Below are 27,672 nucleotides of genomic sequence, written 5' to 3'. Positions count from 1 at the left end.
GACACTAGTTATAGATTCCGATTCTTCACTTCAGGTTTACTGTATCCCTCTTACCTTCTTATTGACGATGAAACACAGAAATTGCATCGTAATTAAATAGAAAAGGCACATTGCCGCCTTAGGTACAAGATAATTGACTCTTCTTACTGTCTATGTTTTGAACCATTCCTGTGACACTAGTTATAGATTACGATGCTTCACTTCAGGTTTACTGTATTCCTCTTGCCTCCTTATTGACGATGAAACACAGAAATTGCACCGGAATTAAACACAAAAGGCACAATGCCGACTCAAGTACAAGAAGACTGGCACTTCTTACTGTTTATGTTTTGAACCTTTCCTGTGAGACCGGTTTTGGATTCCGATGCTTCACTTCAGGTTTACCGTATCCCTTGGACCTTCTTATTGACGCCGAAACACAGAAATTGCTTCGGAATTAAATAGAATAGACACAATGCCGACTTAAGTACAAGAAAACTAACTCTTCCTACCGTCTATGTTTTGATCCATTCCTGTGACACTAGTTATAGATTCCGATGCTTCACTTCAGGTTTACTGTATCCCTGTGACCTTCTTATTGACGATGAAACACAGAAATTGCATCGGAATTAAATACAAAAGGCACAATGCCGACTTAAGTACAAGAAAAGTGACTCTTCGTACTGTCTATGATTTGAACCATTCCTGTGACACTAGTTATAGATTCCGATGCTTCACATCAGATTTACTGTATCCCTGTGACCTTCTTATTGACGATGAAACACAGAAATGGCATCGGAAGTAAATACAAATGGCACAATGCCGACTCAAGTACAAGAAGACTGGCTCGTCTTACTGTCTATGTTTTGAAACTTTCCTGTGAGCCTGGTTTTAGTTTCCGATGCTTCACTTCAGGTTTACTGTATTCCTTGGACATTTCTATTGACGACGAAACACAGAAATTGCATCGGAATTAAATACAAAAGGCACAATGCCGACTTAAGTACAAGAAGACTGGCTCCTCTTACTGTCTATGATTTGAACCACTCCTGTGACACTAGTTATGGATTCCGATGCTTCACTTCAGGTTTACTGTATCCAGCTGACCTACTTATTGATGATGAAGCACAGTAATTGCATCGGAGTTAAATACAAAAGGCACAATGCCGACTTCAGTACAAGAAGACTGACTCTTCTTACTGTCTATGTTTTGAACCATTCCTGTGACACTAGTTATAGATTCCGATGCTTCACTTCAGTTTTACTGTATCCCTCTGACCTTCTTATTGACGGTGAAACACAGAAATTGCATCGGAATTAAATACAAAGAGGGACAAAGCCGACTCAAGTACAAGAAGACTGACTTTTCCTACTGTCTATGTTAGAACCATTCCTGTGACACTAGTTATAGATTCCGATGCTTCACTTCAGGTTTACTGTATCCCTCTGACCTTCTTATTGACGATGAAACACAGAAAATGCATCGGAATTAAATACAAAAGGCACAATGCCGACTCAAGTACAAGAAGACTGGCTCTTCTTACTGTCTATGTTTTGAACCTTTCCTGTGAGACCGGTTTTAGATTCCGAACGTTCACTTCAGATTTACTGTATCCCATTGACCTTCTTATTGACGACGAAAAGCAGAAATTGCATCGGAATTGAATACAAAAGGCACAATGCCGACTTAAGTACAAGAAAACTGACACTTCTTACTGTCTATGTCTTGAAGCATTCCTGTGACACTAGTTATAGATTCCGATTCTTCACTTCAGGTTTACTGTATCCCTCTTACCTTCTTATTGACGATGAAACACAGAAATTGCATCGTAATTAAATAGAAAAGGCACATTGCCGCCTTAGGTACAAGATAATTGACTCTTCTTACTGTCTATGTTTTGAACCATTCCTGTGACACTAGTTATAGATTACGATGCTTCACTTCAGGTTTACTGTATTCCTCTTGCCTCCTTATTGACGATGAAACACAGAAATTGCACCGGAATTAAACACAAAAGGCACAATGCCGACTCAAGTACAAGAAGACTGGCTCTTCTTACTGTCTATGTTTTGAACCTTTCCTGTGAGACCGGTTTTGGATTCCGATGCTTCACTTCAGGTTTACCGTATCCCTTGGACCTTCTTATTGACGCCGAAACACAGAAATTGCTTCGGAATTAAATAGAATAGACACAATGCCGACTTAAGTACAAGAAAACTAACTCTTCCTACCGTCTATGTTTTGATCCATTCCTGTGACACTAGTTATAGATTCCGATGCTTCACTTCAGGTTTACTGTATCCCTGTGACCTTCTTATTGACGATGAAACACAGAAATTGCATCGGAATTAAATACAAAAGGCACAATGCCGACATAAGTACAAGAAAACTGACTCTTCTTACTGTCTATGCTTTTAACGATTCCTGTGACACTAGTTATAGATTCCGATGCTTCACTTCAGGTTTACTGTATCCCTCTGACCTTCTTATTGACGATGAAACACAGAAATTGCATCGGAATTAAATACAAAAGGCACAATGCCTACTCAAGTAAAAGAAGACTGGCTCCTCTTACTGTCTATGTTTTGAACCATTCCTGTGACACTTGTTATAGATTCCAATGCTTCACTTCAGTTTTACTGTATCCTTTGGACTTTCTTATAGACGATGAAACACAGAAATTGCATCCGAATTAAATACAAAAGGCACAATGGCGACTTAAGTACAAGAAGACTGACTCTTCTTACTGTCTACGTTTTGAACCACTCCTGAGACACTAGTTTTAAATTCCGATGCTTCACTTCAGGTTTACAGTATCTCTCTGAGCACCTTATTGACGATGAAACACAGAAATTGCATCAGAATTAAATACAAAAGGCACAATGCCGACTGAAGTACAAGGGAACTGACTCTTCTTACTGTATATGTTTTGAACCATTCCTGTGACACTAGTTATAGATTCCGATGCTTCACTTCAGGTTTACTGTATACCTGTGACCTTCTTATTGACGATGTAACACAGAAATTGCTTCGGAATTATATACAGAAGGCACAATGCCGACTTAAGTACAAGAAAACTGACTCTTCTTACTGTCTATGTTTTTAACCATTCCTGTGACACTAGTTGTAGATTCCGATGCTTCACTTCAGTTTTACTGTATCCCTCTGAACTTCTTATTGACGATGAAACACAGAAATTGCATCAGAATTAAATACAAATGGCACAATGCCGACTGAAGTACAAGAAAACTGACTCTTCTTACTGTATATGTTTTGAACCATTCCTGTGACACTAGTTATTGATTCCGATGCTTCACTTCAGGTTTACTGTATACCTGTGACCTTCTTATTGACGATGTAACACAGAAATTGCTTCGGAATTATATACAGAAGGCACAATGCCGACTTAAGTACAAGAAAACTGACTCTTCTAACTGTCTATAATTTTAACCATTCCTGTGACACTGGTTATAGATTCCGATACTTCACATTAGGTTTACTGTATCCTTCTGACCTTCTTATTGACGATGAAACACAGATATTGCATCGGAATTAAATAGAAAAGGCACAATGCCGACTTAAGTTCAAGAAGACTGACTCTTCCTACTGTCTATGTTTTAAACCATTCCTGTGACACTAGTTATAGATTGCGATGCTTCACTTCAGGTTTACTGTATCCAGCTGACCTTGTTATTGATGATGAAGCACAGTAATTGCATCGGAGTTAAATACAAAAGGCACAATGCCGACTTCAGTACAAGAAGACTGACTCTTCTTACTGTCTATGTTTTGAACCATTCCTGTGACACTAGTTATAGATTCCGATGCTTCACTTCAGTTTTACTGTATCCCTCTGACCTTCTTATTGACGATGAAACACAGAAATTGCATCTGAATTAAAAACAAAAGCACAATGCCGACTTAAGTACAAGAAGACTGACTCTTCTTATTGTCCATGTTTTGAACCATTCCTGTGACACTAGTTATAGATTCCGATGCTTCACTTCAGGTTTACCGTATCCCTATGACATTCATATTGACGATCAAACACAGAAATGTCATCGGAATTAAATACAAAAGGCACAATGCCGACTCAAGTACAAGAAGACTGGCTCTTCTTAAAGCCTATGTATTGAACCATTCCTGTGACACTAGTTATACATTCCGATGCTTCACTTCAGTTTTATTGTATCCCTCTGACCTTCTTATTGACGATGAAACACAGAAATTGCATCGGAATTAAATACAAAAGGCGCAATTGTGACATAAGTTTAAGATGACTGACTCTTCCTATTGCGTAAGTTTTGAACCATTCCTGTGACACTAGTTTTAGATTCCGATGCTTCACTTCAGGTTTACCGTATCTCTCTGACCTCCTTATTGACGATGAAACACAGATATTGCATCTTAACTAAATACAAAAGGCAAAATGCAGACTTCAGTACAAGAAGACTGACTCTTCTTACTGTCTATGGTTTGAACCATTCCTGTGACACTAGTTACAGATTCAGATGCTGCACTTCAGGTATACTGTATCCAGCTGACGTTCTTATTGATGATGGGGCACAGAAATTGCATCGGAGTTAAATACGAAAGGTACAAATCCGACTTAAGTTCAAGAAGACTGACTCTTCCTACTGTCTAAGATTTTAACCATTCCTGTAACAGTTGTTTTAGATTCCGATGCTTCACTTCAGGTTTACTGTATCTCTCTGACCAACTTATTGACGATGGAACACAAAAATTGCATCCTAACTAATTACAAAAGGCACAATGCAGACTTAAGGACAAGTAGACTGACTCTTACTATTGTCTATGCTTTGAACCATTCCTGTGACACTAGTTATAGATTCCGATGCTTCACTTCAGGTTTACTGTATCTCTCTGACCTTCTTATTTACGATCAAACACAGATTTTTCATCGGAATTAAATACAAAAGGTACAATGCCGACTTAAGTACAAGAAAAGTGACTCTTCGTACTGTCTATGTTGTGAACCATTCCTGTGACACTAGTTATAGATTCCGATGCTTCACTTCAGATTTACTGTATCCCTGTGACATTCTTATTGACGATGAAACACAGAAATGGCATCGGAAGTAAATACAAATGGCACAATGCCGACTCAAGTACAAGAAGACTGGCTCTTCTTACTGTCTATGCTTTGAAACTTTCCTGTGAGCCTGGTTTTAGTTTCCGATGCGTCACTTCAGGTTTACTGTATCCCTTAAACATTTCTATTGACTACGAAACACAGAAATTGCATCGGAATTAAATACAAAAGGCACAATGCTGACTTAAGTACAAGAAGACTGGCTACTCTTACTGTCTATGATTTGAATAATTCCTGTGACACTAGTTATAGATTCCGATGCTTCACTTCAGGTTTACTGTATCAAGCTGACCTTCTTATTGATGATGAAGCACAGTAATTGCATCGGAGTTAAATACAAAAGGCACAATGCCGACTTCATTACAAGAAGACTGACTCTTCTTATTGTCTATGTTTTGAACCATTCCTGTGACACTAGTTATAGATTCCGATGCTTCACTTCAGTTTTACTGTATCCCTCTGACCTTCTTATTGACGGTGAAACTCAGAAATTGCATCGGAATTAAATACCAAAAGGGACAATGCCGACTCAAGTACAAGAAGACTGACTTTTCCTACAGTCTATGTTTGAACCATTCCTGTGACACTAGTTATAGATTCCGATGCTTCACTTCAGGTTTACTGTATCCCTATGACCTTCATATTGACGATCAAACACAGAAATTTCATCGGAATTAAATACAATAGGCACAATGCCGACTCAAGTACAAGAAGACTGGCTCTTCTTAAAGCCTATGTATTGAACCATTCCTGTGACACTAGTTATACATTCCGATGCTTCACTTCAGGGTTACTGTATTCAGCTGAACTTCTTATTGACGATGAAACACAGAAATTGCATCGGAATTATATACAAAAGGCACAATGCCGACTTAGGTACAAGAAGACTGACTGTTCTCACTGTCTATGATTTGAACCATTCTTGTGACACTAGTTATAGATTCCGATGCTTCACTTCAGTTTTACTGTATCCCTCTGACCTTCTTATTGACGATGAAACACAGAAATTGCATCGGAATCAAACACAAAAGGCACAATGCTGACTTATGTTCAAGATGACTGACTCTTCCTACTGTCTAAGTTTTGAACCAATCCTGTGACACTAGTTTTAGATTCCGATGCTTCACTTCAGGTTTACTGTATCTCTCTGACCTCCTTATTGACGATGAAACACAGATATTGCATCTTAACTAAATACAAAAGGCACAATGCAGACTTAAGTACAAGATGACTGACTCTTCTTACTGTCTATGGTTTGAACCATTCCTGTGACACTAGTTACAGATTCAGATGCTGCACTTCAGGTATACTGTATCCAGCTGACGTTCTTATTGAAGATGAAGCACAGAAATTGCATCGGATTTAAATACGAAAGGCACAATGCCGACTTAAGTTCAAGAAGACTGACTCTTCCTACTGTCTAAGATTTGAACCATTCCTGTGACAGTTGTTTTATTTTCCGATGCTTCACTTCAGGTTTACTGTATCTCTCTGACCTCCTTATTGACGATGAAACACAGAAATTGCATCCTAACTAATTACAAAAGGCACAATGCAGACTTAAGTACAAGTTGACTGACTCTTATTATGGTCTACGCTTTGAACCATTCCTGTGACACTAGATATAGATTCCGATGCTTCACTTCAGGTTTACTGTATCTCTCTGACCTTCTTATTGACGATCAAACACAGATATTTCATCGGAATTAAATACAAAAGGCACAATGCCGACTTAAGTACAAGAAAACTGACTCTAATTACTGTCTATGTTTTGAACCATTCCTGTGACACTAGTTATAGATTCTGATGCTTCACTTCAGGTTTACTGTATCCCTGTGACCTTCTTATTGACGATGAAACACAGAAATGGCATCGGAAGTAAATACAAATGGCACAATGCCGACTCAAGTACAAGAAGACTGGCTCTTCTTACTGTCTATGTTTTGAACCTTTCCTGTGAGCCAGGTTTTAGTTTCCGATGCTTCACTACAGGTTTACTGTATCCCTTGGACATTTCTATTGACGACGAAACACAGAAATTGCATCGAAATTAAATACAAAAGGCACAATGCCGACTTAAGTACAAGAAGACTGTCTCTTTTTACTGTCTATGTTTTGAACCATTCCTGTGACACTAGTTATAGATTCCCATGCTTCACTTCAGTTTTACTGTATCCCTCTGACCTTCTTATTGACGATGAAACACAGAAAATGCATCGGAATTAAATACAAAAGGCACAATGCCGACTCAAGTACAGGAAGACTGGCCCTTCTTACTGTCTATGTTTTGAACCTTTACTGTGAGACCAGTTTTAGATTCCGATGCTTCACTTCAGGTTTACTGTATCCCGTTGACCTTCTTATTGACGACGAAAAGCAGAAATTGCATCTGAATTGAATACAAAAGGCACAATGCCGATTTAAGTACAAGAAGACTGACACTTCTTACTGTCTATGTTTTGAAGCATCCCTGTCACACTAGTTACAGATTCCGATGCTTCGCTTAATGTTTACTGTATCCCTCTTACCTTCTTATTGACTATGAAACACGGATATTGCATCGGAATTAAATGGAAAAGGCACAATGCCGACTTAAGTACAAGAAAACTGACTCTTCTTACTGTCTATGTTTTGAACCATTCCTCTGACACTAGTTATAGATTCCGATGCTTCACTTCAGGTTTACTGTATCCCTTGGACATTCCTATTGACGACGATACACAGAAATTGCAGCGGAATTAAATAGAAAAGGCACAATACCGACTTAGGTTCAAGAAAACTGACTCTTCTTACTGTCTATGGTGGAACCGTTCCTGTGACACTAGTTATAGATTCCGATGCTTCACTTCAGGTTAACTGTATCCCTCTTGCCTCCTTATTGACGATGAAACACAGAAATTGCATCGGAATTAGACACAAAAGGCACAATGCCGACCTAAGTACAAGAAAACAGACTCTTCATACTGTCTATGTATTGAACCGTTCCTGTGACACTAGTTATTCTTTCCGAAGCTTCACTTCAGGTTTACTGTATCACTCTAACCTTCTTATTGACGATGAAACACAGAAATTGCATCGGAATCAAATACAAAAGGCACAATGCTGACTTATGTTCAAGATGACTGACTCTTCCTACTGTCTAAGTTTTGAACCATTCCTGTGACACTAGTTTTAGATTCCGATGCTTTACTTCAGGTTTACTGTATCTCTCTGACCTCCTTATTGACGATGAAACACAGATATTGCATCTTAACTAAATACAAAAGGCACAATGCAGACTTAAGTACAAGAAGACTGACTTTTCCTACTGTCTATGTTAGAACCATTCCTGTGACACTAGTTATAGATTCCGATGCTTCACTTCAGGTTTACTGTATCCCTCTGACCTTCTTATTGACGATGAAACACAGAAAATGCATCGGAATTAAATACAAAAGGCACAATGCCGACTCAAGTACAAGAAGACTGGCTCTTCTTACTGTCTATGTTTTGAACCTTTCCTGTGAGACCGGTTTTAGATTCCGAACCTTCACTTCAGATTTACTGTATCCCATTGACCTTCTTATTGACGACGAAAAGCAGAAATTGCATCGGAATTGAATACAAAAGGCACAATGCCGACTTAAGTACAAGAAAACTGACACTTCTTACTGTCTATGTCTTGAAGCATTCCTGTGACACTAGTTATAGATTCCGATTCTTCACTTCAGGTTTACTGTATCCCTCTTACCTTCTTATTGACGATGAAACACAGAAATTGCATCGTAATTAAATAGAAAAGGCACATTGCCGCCTTAGGTACAAGATAATTGACTCTTCTTACTGTCTATGTTTTGAACCATTCCTGTGACACTAGTTATAGATTACGATGCTTCACTTCAGGTTTACTGTATTCCTCTTGCCTCCTTATTGACGATGAAACACAGAAATTGCACCGGAATTAAACACAAAAGGCACAATGCCGACTCAAGTACAAGAAGACTGGCTCTTCTTACTGTCTATGTTTTGAACCTTTCCTGTGAGACCGGTTTTGGATTCCGATGCTTCACTTCAGGTTTACCGTATCCCTTGGACCTTCTTATTGACGCCGAAACACAGAAATTGCTTCGGAATTAAATAGAATAGACACAATGCCGACTTAAGTACAAGAAAACTAACTCTTCCTACCGTCTATGCTTTGATCCATTCCTGTGACACTAGTTATAGATTCCGATGCTTCACTTCAGGTTTACTGTATCCCTGTGACCTTCTTATTGACGATGAAACACAGAAATTGCATCGGAATTAAATACAAAAGGCACAATGCCGACTTAAGTACAAGAAAAGTGACTCTTCGTACTGTCTATGATTTGAACCATTCCTGTGACACTAGTTATAGATTCCGATGCTTCACATCAGATTTACTGTATCCCTGTGACCTTCTTATTGACGATGAAACACAGAAATGGCATCGGAAGTAAATACAAATGGCACAATGCCGACTCAAGTACAAGAAGACTGGCTCGTCTTACTGTCTATGTTTTGAAACTTTCCTGTGAGCCTGGTTTTAGTTTCCGATGCTTCACTTCAGGTTTACTGTATTCCTTGGACATTTCTATTGACGACGAAACACAGAAATTGCATCGGAATTAAATACAAAAGGCACAATGCCGACTTAAGTACAAGAAGACTGGCTCCTCTTACTGTCTATGATTTGAACCACTCCTGTGACACTAGTTATGGATTCCGATGCTTCACTTCAGGTTTACTGTATCCAGCTGACCTACTTATTGATGATGAAGCACAGTAATTGCATCGGAGTTAAATACAAAAGGCACAATGCCGACTTCAGTACAAGAAGACTGACTCTTCTTACTGTCTATGTTTTGAACCATTCCTGTGACACTAGTTATAGATTCCGATGCTTCACTTCAGTTTTACTGTATCCCTCTGACCTTCTTATTGACGGTGAAACACAGAAATTGCATCGGAATTAAATACAAAGAGGGACAAAGCCGACTCAAGTACAAGAAGACTGACTTTTCCTACTGTCTATGTTAGAACCATTCCTGTGACACTAGTTATAGATTCCGATGCTTCACTTCAGGTTTACTGTATCCCTCTGACCTTCTTATTGACGATGAAACACAGAAAATGCATCGGAATTAAATACAAACGGCACAATGCCGACTCAAGTACAAGAAGACTGGCTCTTCTTACTGTCTATGTTTTGAACCTTTCCTGTGAGACCGGTTTTAGATTCCGAACCTTCACTTCAGATTTACTGTATCACATTGACCTTCTTATTGACGACGAAAAGCAGAAATTGCATCGGAATTGAATACAAAAGGCACAATGCCGACTTAAGTAAAAGAAAACTGACACTTCTTACTGTCTATGTCTTGAAGCATTCCTGTGACACTAGTTATAGATTCCGATTCTTCACTTCAGGTTTACTGTATCCCTCTTACCTTCTTATTGACGATGAAACACAGAAATTGCATCGTAATTAAATAGAAAAGGCACATTGCCGCCTTAGGTACAAGATAATTGACTCTTCTTACTGTCTATGTTTTGAACCATTCCTGTGACACTAGTTATAGATTGCGATGCTTCACTTCAGGTTTACTGTATCCAGCTGACCTTGTTATTGATGATGAAGCACAGTAATTGCATCGGAGTTAAATACAAAAGGCACAATGCCGACTTCAGTACAAGAAGACTGACTCTTCTTATTGTCTATGTTTTGAACCATTCCTGTGACACTAGTTATAGATTCCGATGCTTCACTTCAGTTTTACTGTATCCCTCTGACCTTCTTATTGACGGTGAAACTCAGAAATTGCATCGGAATTAAATACCAAAAGGGACAATGCCGACTCAAGTACAAGAAGACTGACTTTTCCTACAGTCTATGTTTGAACCATTCCTGTGACACTAGTTATAGATTCCGATGCTTCACTTCAGGTTTACTGTATCCCTATGACCTTCATATTGACGATCAAACACAGAAATTTCATCGGAATTAAATACAATAGGCACAATGCCGACTCAAGTACAAGAAGACTGGCTCTTCTTAAAGCCTATGTATTGAACCATTCCTGTGACACTAGTTATACATTCCGATGCTTCACTTCAGGGTTACTGTATTCAGCTGAACTTCTTATTGACGATGAAACACAGAAATTGCATCGGAATTATATACAAAAGGCACAATGCCGACTTAGGTACAAGAAGACTGACTGTTCTCACTGTCTATGATTTGAACCATTCTTGTGACACTAGTTATAGATTCCGATGCTTCACTTCAGTTTTACTGTATCCCTCTGACCTTCTTATTGACGATGAAACACAGAAATTGCATCGGAATCAAACACAAAAGGCACAATGCTGACTTATGTTCAAGATGACTGACTCTTCCTACTGTCTAAGTTTTGAACCAATCCTGTGACACTAGTTTTAGATTCCGATGCTTCACTTCAGGTTTACTGTATCTCTCTGACCTCCTTATTGACGATGAAACACAGATATTGCATCTTAACTAAATACAAAAGGCACAATGCAGACTTAAGTACAAGATGACTGACTCTTCTTACTGTCTATGGTTTGAACCATTCCTGTGACACTAGTTACAGATTCAGATGCTGCACTTCAGGTATACTGTATCCAGCTGACGTTCTTATTGAAGATGAAGCACAGAAATTGCATCGGATTTAAATACGAAAGGCACAATGCCGACTTAACTTCAAGAAGACTGACTCTTCCTCCTGTCTAAGATTTGAACCATTCCTGTGACAGTTGTTTTATTTTCCGATGCTTCACTTCAGGTTTACTGTATCTCTCTGACCTCCTTATTGACGATGAAACACAGAAATTGCATCCTAACTAATTACAAAAGGCACAATGCAGACTTAAGTACAAGTTGACTGACTCTTATTATGGTCTACGCTTTGAACCATTCCTGTGACACTAGATATAGATTCCGATGCTTCACTTCAGGTTTACTGTATCTCTCTGACCTTCTTATTGACGATCAAACACAGATATTTCATCGGAATTAAATACAAAAGGCACAATGCCGACTTAAGTACAAGAAAACTGACTCTAATTACTGTCTATGTTTTGAACCATTCCTGTGACACTAGTAATAGATTCTGATGCTTCACTTCAGGTTTACTGTATCCCTGTGACCTTCTTATTGACGATGAAACACAGAAATGGCATCGGAAGTAAATACAAATGGCACAATGCCGACTCAAGTACAAGAAGACTGGCTCTTCTTACTGTCTATGTTTTGAACCTTTCCTGTGAGCCAGGTTTTAGTTTCCGATGCTTCACTACAGGTTTACTGTATCCCTTGGACATTTCTATTGACGACGAAACACAGAAATTGCATCGAAATTAAATACAAAAAGCACAATGCCGACTTAAGTACAAGAAGACTGTCTCTTTTTACTGTCTATGTTTTGAACCATTCCTGTGACACTAGTTATAGATTCCGATGCTTCACTTCAGTTTTACTGTATCCCTCTGACCTTCTTATTGACGATGAAACACAGAAAATGCATCGGAATTAAATACAAAAGGCACAATGCCGACTCAAGTACAGGAAGACTGGCCCTTCTTACTGTCTATGTTTTGAACCTTTACTGTGAGACCGGTTTTAGATTCCGATGCTTCACTTCAGGTTTACTGTATCCCGTTGACCTTCTTATTGACGACGAAAAGCAGAAATTGCATCTGAATTGAATACAAAAGGCACAATGCCGATTTAAGTACAAGAAGACTGACACTTCTTACTGTCTATGTTTTGAAGCATCCCTGTCACACTAGTTACAGATTCCGATGCTTCGCTTAATGTTTACTGTATCCCTCTTACCTTCTTATTGACTATGAAACACGGATATTGCATCGGAATTAAATGGAAAAGGCACAATGCCGACTTAAGTACAAGAAAACTGACTCTTCTTACTGTCTATGTTTTGAACCATTCCTCTGACACTAGTTATAGATTCCGATGCTTCACTTCAGGTTTACTGTATCCCTTGGACATTCCTATTGACGACGATACACAGAAATTGCAGCGGAATTAAATAGAAAAGGCACAATACCGACTTAGGTTCAAGAAAACTGACTCTTCTTACTGTCTATGGTGGAACCGTTCCTGTGACACTAGTTATAGATTCCGATGCTTCACTTCAGGTTAACTGTATCCCTCTTGCCTCCTTATTGACGATGAAACACAGAAATTGCATCGGAATTAGACACAAAAGGCACAATGCCGACCTAAGTACAAGAAAACAGACTCTTCATACTGTCTATGTATTGAACCGTTCCTGTGACACTAGTTATTCTTTCCGAAGCTTCACTTCAGGTTTACTGTATCACTCTAACCTTCTTATTGACGATGAAACACAGAAATTGCATCGGAATCAAATACAAAAGGCACAATGCTGACTTATGTTCAAGATGACTGACTCTTCCTACTGTCTAAGTTTTGAACCATTCCTGTGACACTAGTTTTAGATTCCGATGCTTCACTTCAGGTTTACTGTATCTCTCTGACCTTATTGACGATGAAACACAGATATTGCATCTTAACTAAATACAAAAGGCACAATGCAGACTTAAGTACAAGAAGACTGACTCTTCTTACTGTCTATGGTTTGAACCATTCCTGTGACACTAGTTACGGATTCAGATGCTGCACTTCAGGTATACTGTATCCAGCTGACGTTCTTATTGATGATGAAGCACAGAAATTGCATCGGAGTTAAATACGAAAGGCACAATGCCGACTTAAGTTCAAGAAGACTGACTCTTCCTACTGTCTAAGATTTGAACCATTCCTGTGACAGTTGTTATAGATTCCGATGCTTCACTTCAGGTTTACTGTATCTCTCTGACCTCCTTATTGACGATGAAACACAGAAATTGCACCCTAACTAATTACAAAAGGCACAATGCAGACTTAAGTACAAGTAGACTGACTCTTATTATGGTCGACGCTTTGAACCATTCCTGTGACACTAGATATAGATTCCGATGCTTCACTTCAGGTTTACTGTATCTCTCTGACCTTCTTATTGACGATCAAACACAGATATTTCATCGGAATTAAATACCAAAGGCGCAATGCCGACTTAAGTACAAGGAAACTGACTCTAATTACTGTCTATGTTTTGAACCATTCCTGTGACACTAGTTATAGATTCCGATGCATTACATCAGGTTTACTGTATCCCTGTGACCTACATATTGACGATGAAACACAGAAATTGCATCGGAATTAAATACAAAAGGCACAATGCCGACTTAAGTACAAGAAGACTGTCTCTTCTTACTGTCTATGTTTTGAACCATTCCTGTGACACTAGTTATAGATTCCGATGCTTCACTTCAGTTTTACTGTATCCCTCTGACCTTCTTATTGACGATGAAACACAGAAAATGCATCGGAATTAAATACAAAAGGCACAAAGCCGACTCAAGTACAGGAAGACTGGCCCTTCTTACTGTCTATGTTTTGAACCTTTACTGTGAGACCGGTTTTAGATTCCGATGCTTCACTTCAGGTTTACTGCATCCCGTTGACCTTCTTATTGACGACGAAAAGCAGAAATTGCATCTGAATTGAATACAAAAGGCACAATGCCGATTTAAGTACAAGAAGACTGACACTTCTTACTGTCTATGTTTTGAAGCATCCCTGTCACACTAGTTACAGATTCCGATGCTTCGCTTAATGTTTACTGTATCTCTCTTACCTTCTTAATGACGATGAAACACGGATATTGCATCGGAATGAAATGGAAAAGGCACAATGCCGACTTAAGTACAAGAAAACTGACTCTTCTTACTGTCTATGTTTTGAACCATTCCTGTGACACTAGTTATAGATTCCGATGCTTCACTTCAGGTTTACTGTATCCCTTGGACATTCCTATTGACGACGAAACACAGAAATTGCATCGGAGTTAAATAGAAAAGGCACAATACCGACTTAGGTTCAAGAAAACTGACTCTTCTTACTGTCTATGGTGGAACCGTTCCTGTGACACTAGCTATAGATTCCAATGCTTCACTTCAGGTTAACTGTATCCCTCTTGCCTCCTTATTGACGATGAAACACAGAAATTGCATCGGAATTAGTCACAAAAGGCACAATGCCGACCTAAGTACAAGAAAACAGACTCTCCATACTGTCTATGTTTTGAACCGTTCCTGTGACACTAGTTATTCTTTCCGAAGCTTCACTTCAGGTTTACTGTATCCCTCTAACATTCTTATTGACGATAAAACACAGAAATTGCATCGGAATTAAATACAAAATGCACAATGCCGACTCAAGTACAAGAAGACTGGCTCTTCTTACTGTCTATGTTTTGAACCTATCCTGTGAGACCGGTTTTAGATTCCAAGGCTTCACTTCAGGTTTACCGTATCCCTTGAACCTTCTTATTGACGCCGAAACACAGAAATTGCATCGGAATTAAATAGAATAGGCACAATGCCGACTTTAGTACAAGAAAACTAACTCTTCCTACTGTCTATGTTTTGATCCATTCCTGTGACACTAGTTATAGATTCCGATGCTTCACTTCAGGTTTACTGTATCACTGTGACCTTCTTATTGACGATGAAACACAGAAATTGCTTCGGAATTATATACAAAAGGCACAAAGCCGACGTAAGTACAAGAAAACTGACTCTTCTTACTGTCTATGTTTTTAACCATTCCTGTGACACTAGTTATAGATTCCGATGCTTCACTTCAGGTTTACTGTATCCTTTGGACTTTCTTATAGACGATGAAACACAGAAATTGCATCGGAATTATATACAAAACGCCCAATGCCAACTTAAGTACAAGAAGACTGACTCTTCTCACTGTCTACGTTTTGAACCATTCCTGAGACACTAGTTTTAGATTCCGATGATTCACTTCAGGTTTACAGTATCTCTCTGACCTCCTTATCGACGATGAAACACAGAAATTGCATCTTAACAAAAAACAAAAGGCACAATGCAGACTTAAGTACAAGAAGACTGACTCTTCTTACTGTCTATGGTTTGAAACATTCCTGTGACACTAGTTACAGATTCAGATGCTGTACTTCAGGTATACTGTATCCAGCAGACATTCTTATTGATGATGAATCACTGATATTGCATCGGAGTTAATTAAAAAACGCACAATGCCAACTTAAGTACAAGAAGACTGACTCTTCTTACTGTCTATGTTTGAACCATTCCTGTGACACTAGTTATAGATTCCGATGCTTCACTTCAGGTTAACTGTATCCCTCTGACCTTCTTATTGACGATGAAACACAGAAATTGCATTGGAATTAAATACAAAAGGCACAATGCCGACTCAAGTAAAAGAAGACTGGCTCCTCTTACTGTCTATGTTTTGAACCATTCCTGTGACACTAGTTATAGATTCCGATGCTTCACTTCAGGTTTACTGAATCCCTCTGACCTTCATATTGACGATGAAACACAGAAATTGCATCGCAATTAAATACAAAATTCACAATGCCAACTGAAGTAAAAGAAGGCTGACTCTTCCTACTGCCTATGTTTTGAACCTTTCCTGTGAGACCGGATTTAGATTCCAAGGCTTCACATCAGGTTTACCGTATCCCTTGAACCTTTTTATTGACGCCGAAACACAGAAATTGCATCGGAATTAAATAGAATAGGCACAATGCCGACTTAAGTACAAGAAAACTAACTCTTCCTACTGTCTAAGATTTGATCCATTCCTATGACACTAGTTATAGATTCCGATGCTTCACTTCAGGTTAACTGTATCCCTGTGACGTTCTTATTGACGATGAAACGCAGAAATTGCTTCGGAATTATATACAAAAGGCACAATGCCGACTCAAGTACAGGAAGACTGGCCCTTCTTACTGTCTATGTTTTGAACCTTTACTGTGAGACCGGTTTTAGATTCCGATGCTTCACTTCAGGTTTACTGTATCCCGTTGACCTTCTTATTGACGACGAAAAGCAGAAATTGCATCTGAATTGAATACAAAAGGCACAATGCCGATTTAAGTACAAGAAGACTGACACTTCTTACTGTCTATGTTTTGAAGCATCCCTGTCACACTAGTTACAGATTCCGATGCTTCGCTTAATGTTTACTGTATCCCTCTTACCTTCTTATTGACTATGAAACACCGATATTGCATCGGAATTAAATGGAAAAGGCACAATGCCGACTTAAGTACAAGAAAACTGACTCTTCTTACTGTCTATGTTTTGAACCATTCCTCTGACACTAGTTATAGATTCCGATGCTTCACTTCAGGTTTACTGTATCCCTTGGACATTCCTATTGACGACGATACACAGAAATTGCAGCGGAATTAAATAGAAAAGGCACAATACCGACTTAGGTTCAAGAAAACTGACTCTTCTTACTGTCTATGGTGGAACCGTTCCTGTGACACTAGTTATAGATTCCGATGCTTCACTTGAGGTTAACTGTATCTCTCTGACCTCCTTATTGACGATGAAACACAGATATTGCATCTTAACTAAATACAAAAGGCACAATGCAGACTTAAGTACAAGAAGACTGACTCTTCTTACTGTCTATGGTTTGAACCATTCCTGTGACACTAGTTACGGATTCATATGCTGCACTTCAGGTATACTGTATCCAGCTGACGTTCTTATTGATGATGAAGCACAGAAATTGCATCGGAGTTAAATACGAAAGGCACAATGCCGACTTAAGTTCAAGAAGACTGACTCTTCTTACTGTCTATGGTTTGAACCATTCCTGTGACACTAGTTATAGATTCCGATGCATTACATCAGGTTTACTGTATCCCTGTGACCTACATATTGACGATGAAACACAGAAATTGCATCGGAATTAAATACAAAAGGCACAATGCCGACTTAAGTACAAGAAGACTGTCTCTTCTTACTGTCTATGTTTTGAACCATTCCTGTGACACTAGTTATAGATTCCGATGCTTCACTTCAGTTTTACTGTATCCCTCTGACCTTCTTATTGACGATGAAACACAGAAAATGCATCGGAATTAAATACAAAAGGCACAAAGCCGACTCAAGTACAGGAAGACTGGCCCTTCTTACTGTCTATGTTTTGAACCTTTACTGTGAGACCGGTTTTAGATTCCGATGCTTCACTTCAGGTTTACTGCATCCCGTTGACCTTCTTATTGACGACGAAAAGCAGAAATTGCATCTGAATTGAATACAAAAGGCACAATGCCGATTTAAGTACAAGAAGACTGACACTTCTTACTGTCTATGTTTTGAAGCATGCCTGTCACACTAGTTACAGATTCCGATGCTTCGCTTAATGTTTACTGTATCTCTCTTACCTTCTTAATGACGATGAAACACGGATATTGCATCGGAATGAAATGGAAAAGGCACAATGCCGACTTAAGTACAAGAAAACTGACTCTTCTTACTGTCTATGTTTTGAACCATTCCTGTGACACTAGTTATAGATTCCGATGCTTCACTTCAGGTTTACTGTATCCCTTGGACATTCCTATTGACGACGAAACACAGAAATTGCATCGGAGTTAAATAGAAAAGGCACAATACCGACTTAGGTTCAAGAAAACTGACTCTTCTTACTGTCTATGGTGGAACCGTTCCTGTGACACTAGCTATAGATTCCAATGCTTCACTTCAGGTTAACTGTATCCCTCTTGCCTCCTTATTGACGATGAAACACAGAAATTGCATCGGAATTAGTCACAAAAGGCACAATGCCGACCTAAGTACAAGAAAACAGACTCTCCATACTGTCTATGTTTTGAACCGTTCCTGTGACACTAGTTATTCTTTCCGAAGCTTCACTTCAGGTTTACTGTATCCCTCTAACATTCTTATTGACGATAAAACACAGAAATTGCATCGGAATTAAATACAAAATGCACAATGCCGACTCAAGTACAAGAAGACTGGCTCTTCTTACTGTCTATGTTTTGAACCTATCCTGTGAGACCGGTTTTAGATTCCAAGGCTTCACTTCAGGTTTACCGTATCCCTTGAACCTTCTTATTGACGCCGAAACACAGAAATTGCATCGGAATTAAATAGAATAGGCACAATGCCGACTTTAGTACAAGAAAACTAACTCTTCCTACTGTCTATGTTTTGATCCATTCCTGTGACACTAGTTATAGATTCCGATGCTTCACTTCAGGTTTACTGTATCACTGTGACCTTCTTATTGACGATGAAACACAGAAATTGCTTCGGAATTATATACAAAAGGCACAAAGCCGACGTAAGTACAAGAAAACTGACTCTTCTTACTGTCTATGTTTTTAACCATTCCTGTGACACTAGTTATAGATTCCGATGCTTCACTTCAGGTTTACTGTATCCTTTGGACTTTCTTATAGACGATGAAACACAGAAATTGCATCGGAATTATATACAAAACGCACAATGCCAACTTAAGTACAAGAAGACTGACTCTTCTCACTGTCTACGTTTTGAACCATTCCTGAGACACTAGTTTTAGATTCCGATGATTCACTTCAGGTTTACAGTATCTCTCTGACCTCCTTATCGACGATGAAACACAGAAATTGCATCTTAACAAAAAACAAAAGGCACAATGCAGACTTAAGTACAAGAAGACTGACTCTTCTTACTGTCTATGGTTTGAAACATTCCTGTGACACTAGTTACAGATTCAGATGCTGTACTTCAGGTATACTGTATCCAGCAGACATTCTTATTGATGATGAATCACTGATATTGCATCGGAGTTAATTAAAAAACGCACAATGCCAACTTAAGTACAAGAAGACTGACTCTTCTTACTGTCTATGTTTGAACCATTCCTGTGACACTAGTTATAGATTCCGATGCTTCACTTCAGGTTAACTGTATCCCTCTGACCTTCTTATTGACGATGAAACACAGAAATTGCATTGGAATTAAATACAAAAGGCACAATGCCGACTCAAGTAAAAGAAGACTGGCTCCTCTTACTGTCTATGTTTTGAACCATTCCTGTGACACTAGTTATAGATTCCGATGCTTCACTTCAGGTTTACTGAATCCCTCTGACCTTCATATTGACGATGAAACACAGAAATTGCATCGCAATTAAATACAAAATTCACAATGCCGACTGAAGTAAAAGAAGGCTGACTCTTCCTACTGCCTATGTTTTGAACCTTTCCTGTGAGACCGGATTTAGATTCCAAGGCTTCACATCAGGTTTACCGTATCCCTTGAACCTTTTTATTGACGCCGAAACACAGAAATTGCATCGGAATTAAATAGAATAGGCACAATGCCGACTTAAGTACAAGAAAACTAACTCTTCCTACTGTCTAAGATTTGATCCATTCCTATGACACTAGTTATAGATTCCGATGCTTCACTTCAGGTTAACTGTATCCCTGTGACGTTCTTATTGACGATGAAACGCAGAAATTGCTTCGGAATTATATACAAAAGGCACAATGCCGACTCAAGTACAGGAAGACTGGCCCTTCTTACTGTCTATGTTTTGAACCTTTACTGTGAGACCGGTTTTAGATTCCGATGCTTCACTTCAGGTTTACTGTATCCCGTTGACCTTCTTATTGACGACGAAAAGCAGAAATTGCATCTGAATTGAATACAAAAGGCACAATGCCGATTTAAGTACAAGAAGACTGACACTTCTTACTGTCTATGTTTTGAAGCATCCCTGTCACACTAGTTACAGATTCCGATGCTTCGCTTAATGTTTACTGTATCCCTCTTACCTTCTTATTGACTATGAAACACCGATATTGCATCGGAATTAAATGGAAAAGGCACAATGCCGACTTAAGTACAAGAAAACTGACTCTTCTTACTGTCTATGTTTTGAACCATTCCTCTGACACTAGTTATAGATTCCGATGCTTCACTTCAGGTTTACTGTATCCCTTGGACATTCCTATTGACGACGATACACAGAAATTGCAGCGGAATTAAATAGAAAAGGCACAATACCGACTTAGGTTCAAGAAAACTGACTCTTCTTACTGTCTATGGTGGAACCGTTCCTGTGACACTAGTTATAGATTCCGATGCTTCACTTCAGGTTAACTGTATCCCTCTTGCCTCCTTATTGACGATGAAACACAGAAATTGCATCGGAATTAGACACATAAGGCACAATGCCGACCTAAGTACAAGAAAACAGACTCTTCATACTGTCTATGTATTGAACCGTTCCTGTGACACTAGTTATTCTTACCGAAGCTTCACTTCAGGTTTACTGTATCACTCTAACCTTCTTATTGACGATGAAACACAGAAATTGCATCGGAATCAAATACAAAAGGCACAATGCTGACTTATGTTCAAGATGACTGACTCTTCCTACTGTCTAAGTTTTGAACCATTCCTGTGACACTAGTTTTAGATTCCGATGCTTCACTTCAGGTTTACTGTATCTCTCTGACCTCCTTATTGACGATGAAACACAGATATTGCATCTTAACTAAATACAAAAGGCACAATGCAGACTTAAGTACAAGAAGACTGACTCTTCTTATTGTCTATGGTTTGAACCATTCCTGTGACACTAGTTATAGATTCAGATGCCGCACCTCAGGTATACTGTATCCAGCAGACCTTCTTATTGATGATGAAGCACTGAAATTGCATCGGAGTTAAATACAAAAGGCACAATGCCGACTTAAGTACAAGAAGACTGACTCTTCCTACTGTCTATGGTTTGAACCATTCCTGTGACACTAGTTACGGATTCAGATGCTGCACTTCAGGTATACTGTATCCAGCTGACGTTCTTATTGATGATGAAGCACAGAAATTGCATCGGAATTAAATACGAAAGGCACAATGCCGACTTAAGTTCAAGAAGACTGACTCTTCCTACTGTCTAAGATTTGAACCATTCCTGTGACAGTTGTTTTAGATTCCCATGCTTCACTTCAGGTTTACTGTATCTCTCTGACCTCCTTATTGACGATGAAACACAGAAATTGCACCCTAACTAATTACAAAAGGCACAATGCAGACTTAAGTACAAGTAGACTGACTCTTATTATGGTCGACGCTTTGAACCATTCCTGTGACACTAGATATAGATTCCGATGCTTCACTTCAGGTTTACTGTATCTCTCTGACCTTCTTATTGACGATCAAACACAGATATTTCATCGGAATTAAATACCAAAGGCGCAATGCCGACTTAAGTACAAGAAAACTGACTCTAATTACTGTCTATGTTTTGAACCATTCCTGTGACACTAGTTATAGATTCCGATGCATTACATCAGGTTTACTGTATCCCTGTGACCTACATATTGACGATGAAACACAGAAATTGCATCGGAATTAAATACAAAAGGCACAATGCCGACTTAAGTACAAGAAGACTGTCTCTTCTTACTGTCTATGTTTTGAACCATTCCTGTGACACTAGTTATAGATTCCGATGCTTCACTTCAGTTTTACTGTATCCCTCTGACCTTCTTATTGACGATGAAACACAGAAAATGCATTGGAATTAAATACAAAAGGCACAAAGCCGACTCAAGTACAGGAAGACTGGCCCTTCTTACTGTCTATGTTTTGAACCTTTACTGTGAGACCGGTTTTAGATTCCGATGCTTCACTTCAGGTTTACTGTATCCCGTTGACCTTCTTATTGACGACGAAAAGCAGAAATTGCATCTGAATTGAATACAAAAGGCACAATGCCGATTTAAGTACAAGAAGACTGACACTTCTTACTGTCTATGTTTTGAAGCATCCCTGTCACACTAGTTACAGATTCCGATGCTTCGCTTAATGTTTACTGTATCTCTCTTACCTTCTTAATGACGATGAAACACGGATATTGCATCGGAATGAAATGGAAAAGGCACAATGCCGACTTAAGTACAAGAAAACTGACTCTTCTTACTGTCTATGTTTTGAACCATTCCTGTGACACTAGTTATAGATTCCGATGCTTCACTTCAGGTTTACTGTATCCCTTGGACATTCCTATTGACGACGAAACACAGAAATTGCATCGGAGTTAAATAGAAAAGGCACAATACCGACTTAGGTTCAAGAAAACTGACTCTTCTTACTGTCTATGGTGGAACCGTTCCTGTGACACTAGCTATAGATTCCAATGCTTCACTTCAGGTTAACTGTATCCCTCTTGCCTCCTTATTGACGATGAAACACAGAAATTGCATCGGAATTAGTCACAAAAGGCACAATGCCGACCTAAGTACAAGAAAACAGACTCTTCATACTGTCTATGTTTTGAACCGTTCCTGTGACACTAGTTATTCTTTCCGAAGCTTCACTTCAGGTTTACTGTATCCCTCTAACATTCTTATTGACGATAAAACACAGAAATTGCATCGGAATTAAATACAAAATGCACAATGCCGACTCAAGTACAAGAAGACTGGCTCTTCTTACTGTCTATGTTTTGAACCTATCCTGTGAGACCGGTTTTAGATTCCAAGGCTTCACTTCAGGTTTACCGTATCCCTTGAACCTTCTTATTGACGCCGAAACACAGAAATTGCATCGGAATTAAATAGAATAGGCACAATGCCGACTTTAGTACAAGAAAACTAACTCTTCCTACTGTCTATGTTTTGATCCATTCCTGTGACACTAGTTATAGATTCCGATGCTTCACTTCAGGTTTACTGTATCACTGTGACCTTCTTATTGACGATGAAACACAGAAATTGCTTCGGAATTATATACAAAAGGCACAAAGCCGACGTAAGTACAAGAAAACTGACTCTTCTTACTGTCTATGTTTTTAACCATTCCTGTGACACTAGTTATAGATTCCGATGCTTCACTTCAGGTTTACTGTATCCTTTGGACTTTCTTATAGACGATGAAACACAGAAATTGCATCGGAATTATATACAAAACGCACAATGCCAACATAAGTACAAGAAGACTGACTCTTCTCACTGTCTACGTTTTGAACCATTCCTGAGACACTAGTTTTAGATTCCGATGATTCACTTCAGGTTTACAGTATCTCTCTGACCTCCTTATCGACGATGAAACACAGAAATTGCATCTTAACAAAAAACAAAAGGCACAATGCAGACTTAAGTACAAGAAGACTGACTCTTCTTACTGTCTATGGTTTGAAACATTCCTGTGACACTAGTTACAGATTCAGATGCTGTACTTCAGGTATACTGTATCCAGCAGACATTCTTATTGATGATGAATCACTGATATTGCATCGGAGTTAATTAAAAAACGCACTATGCCAACTTAAGTACAAGAAGACTGACTCTTCTTACTGTCTATGTTTGAACCATTCCTGTGACACTAGTTATAGATTCCGATGCTTCACTTCAGGTTAACTGTATCCCTCTGACCTTCTTATTGACGATGAAACACAGAAATTTCATTGGAATTAAATACAAAAGGCACAATGCCGACTCAAGTAAAAGAAGACTGGCTCCTCTTACTGTCTATGTTTTGAACCATTCCTGTGACACTAGTTATAGATTCCGATGCTTCACTTCAGGTTTACTGAATCCCTCTGACCTTCATATTGACGATGAAACACAGAAATTGCATCGCAATTAAATACAAAATTCACAATGCCGACTGAAGTAAAAGAAGGCTGACTCTTCCTACTGCCTATGTTTTGAACCTTTCCTGTGAGACCGGATTTAGATTCCAAGGCTTCACATCAGGTTTACCGTATCCCTTGAACCTTTTTATTGACGCCGAAACACAGAAATTGCATCGGAATTAAATAGAATAGGCACAATGCCGACTTAAGTACAAGAAAACTAACTCTTCCTACTGTCTAAGATTTGATCCATTCCTATGACACTAGTTATAGATTCCGATGCTTCACTTCAGGTTAACTGTATCCCTGTGACGTTCTTATTGACGATGAAACGCAGAAATTGCTTCGGAATTATATACAAAAGGCACAATGCCGACGTAAGTACAAGAAAACTGACTCTTCTTACTGTCTATGCTTTTAACCATTCCTGTGACACTAGTTATAGATTCCGATGCTTCACTTCAGGTTTACTGTATCCCTCTGACCTTCTTATTGACGATGAAACACAGAAATAGCATTGGAATTAAATACAAAAGGCACAATGCCGACTCAAGTAAAAGAAGACTGGCTCCTCTTACTGTCTATGTTTTGAACCATTCCTGTGACACTAGTTATAGATTCCGATGCTTCACATCAGGTTTACTGTATCCCTTGGACCTTCTTATAGACGATGAAACACAGAAATTGCATCGCAATTATATACAAAACGCACAATGCCGGCTTAAGTACAAGAAGACTGACTCTTCTTACTGTCTACGTTTTGAACCATTCCTGAGACACTAGTTTTAGATTCCGATGCTTCACTTCAGGTTTACGGTATCTCTCTGACCTCCTTATTGACGATGAAACACAGAAATTGCATCTTAACAAAAAACAAAAGGCACAATGCAGACTTAAGTACAAGAAGACTGACTCTTCTTACTGTCTATGGTTTGAACCATTCCTGTGACACTAGTTACAGATTCAGATGCTGCACTTCAGGTATACTGTATCCAGCAGACATTCTTATTGATGATGAATCACTGATATTGCATCGGAGTTAAATACAAAAGGCACAATGCCGACTGAAGTAAAAGAAGACTGACTCTTCCAACTGTCTATGTTTTGAACCATTCCTGTGACACTAGTTTTAAATTCCGATGCTTCACTTCAGGTTTACTGTATCCCTCGGACCTCCTTATTGACGATGAAACACAGAAATTGCATCTTACTTAAATACAAAAGCACAATTCCGACTTAAGTACAAGAAGACTGACTCTTCTTATTGTCTATGATTTGAACCATTCCTGTGACACTAGTTATAGATTCCGATGCTTCACTTCAGGTTTACTGTATCCAACTGACCTTCTTATTGACGATGAAACACTGAAATTGCATCGGAATTAAATACAAAAGGCACAATGCCGACTCAAGTAAAAGAAGACTGGCTCCACCTACTGACTATGTTTTGAACCATTCCTGTGACACTAGTTATAGATTCCGATGCTTCACTTCCGGTTTACTGTTTCCAACTGACCATCTTATTGACGATGAAACACAGAAATTGCATCGGAATTAAATACAAAAGGCACAATGCAGACCTAAGTTCCAGAGGACTGACTCTTCCTACTGTCTAAGATTTGAACCATTCCTGTGACTCTAGTTTTAGATTCCGATGCTTCACTTCAGGTTTACTGTATCTCACTGACCTCTTTATTGTTGATGAAACACAGAAATTGCATCTTAACTAATTACAAAAGGCGCAATGCAACTTAAGTACAAGAAGACTGACTCTTCTTATTGTCTATGCTTTGAACCATTCCTGTGACACTAGTTACAGATTCCGATGCTTCACTTCAGGTTTACTGTATCCCTTTGACCTTCTTATTGTGGATCAAAAACAGAAATTTCATCGGAATTAAATACAAAAGGCACAATGCCGACTCAAGTACAAGAAGACTGGCTCTTCTTACAGTCTATGCTTTGAACCTTTCCTGTTAGACCGGTTTTAGATTCCGATGCTTCACTTCAGGTTTACTGTATCCCGTGGACATTCTTATTGACGATGAAACACGGATATTGCATCGGAATTAAATACAAAAGGCACAATGCCGACTCAAGTACAAGAAGACTGGCTCTTCTTACTGTCTATGTTTTGAACCTTTCCTGAGAGACCGGTTTTAGATTCCGATGCTTCACGTCAGGTTTACTGTATCACTCTGACATTCTTATTGTCGATGATACATTGAAATTGCATCGGGATTAAATACAAAAGGCACAATGCCGACTTAAGTACAAGAAAACGGACTCTTCTCACTGTCTATGTTGTGAACCATATCTGTGACACTAGTTATAGGTTACGATGCTTCACTTCAGGTTTCCTGTATCGCTCTGACCTTCTTTTTGACGATGAAACACATAAAGTGCATCGTAATTAAACTCAAACGACACAATGCCGACTTAATTACAAGAAAACGTACTCTTCTTACTGCCTATGTTTTGAACCATTCCTTTGACACTAGTTATAGAATCCGATTCTTCATATCAGGGATAATGTGTCCCTCTGACCTTCTGATGGACGATGAAACACAGAAATTGCAACGGAATTAAATACAAAAGGCACAATGCCGACTCAAGTACAAGAAGACTGGCACTTCTTACTGTCTATGATTTTAACCTTTCCTGTGAGACCGGTTTTTGATTCCGATGCTTCACTTCAGGTTTACTGTATCCCGTGGACCTTCTTATTGACGACGAAAAGCAGAAATTGCATCGGAATTGAATACAAAAAGCACAATGCCGTCTTCAGTGCAAGAAAATTGACACTTCTAACTGTCTATGTTTTGAACCATTCCTGTGACACTAGTTATAGATTTCGATGCTTCACTTCAGGTGTACTGTATCCCTCTGACCTTCTTATTGACGATGAAACCCAGAACTTGCATCGGAATTAAATAGAAAAGGCACAATGCCGACCTAAGTACAAGAAAACTGACTCTTCTTACTTACTACGTTTTGAACCATTCC

The sequence above is a fragment of the Schistocerca piceifrons genome, chromosome 2 (genome assembly GCF_021461385.2).
Source record: "Schistocerca piceifrons isolate TAMUIC-IGC-003096 chromosome 2, iqSchPice1.1, whole genome shotgun sequence".
In the NCBI taxonomy this organism is placed as follows: Eukaryota; Metazoa; Arthropoda; class Insecta; order Orthoptera; family Acrididae; genus Schistocerca; species Schistocerca piceifrons.
Note: the sequence above shows the minus strand (reverse complement) of the source record.